Here is a 2,946-nt window from a genome sequence, read left to right on the forward strand (position 1 = left end):
ACCTTGTAATTGGGTTGTGGCAACTGTACCTCAGTAAATCTATGAGGGGAAAATGAAAGAAAAAAAGGAGTTGTAGGGGTTTTCTACGCTGTACCAAGTGCACTGATCTGTTAGGCCCCTAATTCTCGCCCTCTGTTTCTACAATGACATAGTTGATGAATATGATGTGTTTCCCAAACATGATTTAAGTTGTTTCGCCGTGGTGGTGATGCTCATCCTCTGAGTGGAAGCAAGGAATATTCTTTATGGGAGCTTCATCAGAGTATCCTTCCGCGTTCTAGTGTGGGTGGTCGGTGGGCCTATTTGTAACTCATGGTTCTGGGCACTATGGAGCCCATATTTTATTCTGAAGTGCAAGAGAGAGATTCTCTGCTGTGAGACTCAAGTCTTAAAGTGCTCATATAGAGTTCTGAGTGCTCACACATGTCCCCCCACGTGTGTACGTGTTGCTGATTTGTGATGCTCCTATTTCCAGCGGCATGCTATCCCTACAATCAGTATTTGTTCATGGTTGCTGGCTCCTTGAAGCTCAGTCTGCTTCTGGGTTTTCACACACCTTTCTCATTGCCACACCTTTGTTCTGCTTCCCAGCCTTGACAGGGACAGCCCCAGTCCATTCAGTGTGCTTTTGGACCTCAATAGAGAAATGAATATGATCCAATTGTCTTTCCTCCCAGAAGTGTCCTCCATGCATACTCCAATGATATGGTCTCCAATGACTACAAACATATTGGGTAAAGGGACAGTAACAGCTCTGTGGCATTTAGCTGCAGGTATGCCATGTGTACACTCATTCCTGCTGCTGAGCTGTACATACTTTGCAGAAAGAATACAGTATTTACCTTGTTTGTGGTTAAAGTAAATACTTCTATTAGATAAAGTCAATGAGCAATGCGTAAATAAGCAACTTGAACTTTTGTCTAAGTGGAAAAGTATGGTTGACATGGAAATAATTCCCTGTTCACTCTGAGCCCTGGATCCTGGGAAAGCACTAGTACAAGAAGATAGTAGGCATCTCAATGTCAGATCCTGTCCATGCTGGTGGATGAATCCCAAGCTTCTTGGAAGAATAATGCTTGGAGAAATGTATTAGCCAGTAGGGGCAGGACAGGGGTGTCAGTTCAGGGAGTGGAGTGAAAGGGTGGGGGTAGGAAGAGTGCTGTGGAAGTAAGTGGGAAGGAGGCAGCCTCACCATCACCTACCTCCCCTGGGGCCCTTCCTAATTGAAAATCTCACCCTAGAGCTTGCAGCCCTGTTTCTGAAGGACTCCTAGCTGCTCCTCCATGAAGAGAGCTAGTTTACAGGAAGGAGTGAAAGCCTTAAGTGCCTCTGATCTAATTCAGCAGTTGTTGGGATGACCACTCTATCTGGCCAGCTCATTTCTACTTCCACATGCCATTAGAGGCAGCCATCACTCACCTCCATTTGCCTAATAAGCATGGGTGCTGGAGGAAACAGAGGCTATTTACAGTAAATTATTTAATTAAGACCAGGAGCAGGGCCGCTTTCACTGTTGTCTGACAAGACAAGTCTGGGACAGCTTAAAATGACCATAGATCACCATGACTGTTTAATCTGCAGAGTCCATTAGTGCTATCAGTAATGGCCAAACTGTAAAGGTGTGGAAAGCAGTTAAAGAATGTAGCCTGACTGCAGCCCCACTGCAGGGAGGAGGTAACTGGGGCTGGAGATGGAGGATATGAAGTATCCAGAACTTGGCTTGAGCCCTCAATACCCTCAAATGGGGTGCAGTGAAGACTTAAATAAAAGAGATAAATAAGGGCTGGCCAAATAGCTCAGTGGATTAAAGCACCTGCAAGCAGGTGTGGGGATGGGGGGTGTGATCCCCTGGGCCTGCTGTGCCAACCCCACCCCCGGGGTACGCTGAGATGGCAATTGAGACGGGGTGTGGTAGCACATGCCTGTAATCCCAGCTCTTGGGAGGCTGTAAACAGGAGAATCACTACAAGTCCGATCTAGTAGTGAGACCCTGAAAACTCTGTAGACCCTTCCCTAAAATACCAGAGAGAGAGAGAGAGAGAGAGAGAGAGAGAGAGAGAGAGAAAATAATTTTGGGAGGAGCTCAGGAAGGTCAAAACTCTCCAGAACTAAGACAAAGACTTCTCTGGACACCTATTATTTTTGGGTTTCAGACAATTTTGGGAGACTGGTAAGGGAAAGTGAAAGGAAAAGCTGAAGTAAAGGCAGGGAAAATGAGCTGGACCATGGAAGTTAGAACAAAGGCTTTTTTAAGCAGTAAATTTTGCCAGTTAGAATAACTGTTTTATCTTTAAGGCTGACAGTTATTGCCCTGGAATTCTCTGAGTGAGACTCAGCTCCCACAGCTGCAGTGTTATCTTGCCTTCAGGCCTGTGGATCCAGAGCACCATGGTCAGCAATTTAACCCTTACACAGCCCACAGCCTGGTCCCCAGCAAAGGAGGAAGGGGCACATGAAGGGAGCCTTCCTGTCTGTACCCCCAAGACCTTTAGTCCACTGGGACACAGCCTTGGCTAAACATTGGAATCTCCTGGAAGCTTCACACAAAGGTGATCCCTGGGTTCCAAAGCTGTTTTGGCTTTTCCCCTGGTAATCAGAGTTAAGAAAATATTTGGGTGAGGAATGTGGAACAGAATGGAGAGATTTTATAAGTTCACAGTGAAATACTGGAAGGACCCTCATAGAGCATGGCTTCCCAGCAGAAGAAACAGGAGGAAAATGTCACTTATATGTGTTACCAACAAAGAGAGGACTCAGATCTCTTAAGCTTCCAATTATATTTCCTATTAACCAACCTTCTCTCATTTAGTCCTATGGCCTTGGCCACGTTTCAGTTTCCTCATCTGTTACCTGTTTTTTTTTTCCCTGGCAGAACTGGAGATTGAACTCAGGCCCTTGCGATTGCCAGGGAAGCACTTTTTTTTTTTTTTTTTTTTTTTTTTTTTT

Source organism: Octodon degus, unplaced genomic scaffold (assembly GCF_000260255.1).
Source record: "Octodon degus isolate 3935 unplaced genomic scaffold, OctDeg1.0 scaffold00067, whole genome shotgun sequence".
Lineage (NCBI taxonomy): Eukaryota > Metazoa > Chordata > Mammalia > Rodentia > Octodontidae > Octodon > Octodon degus.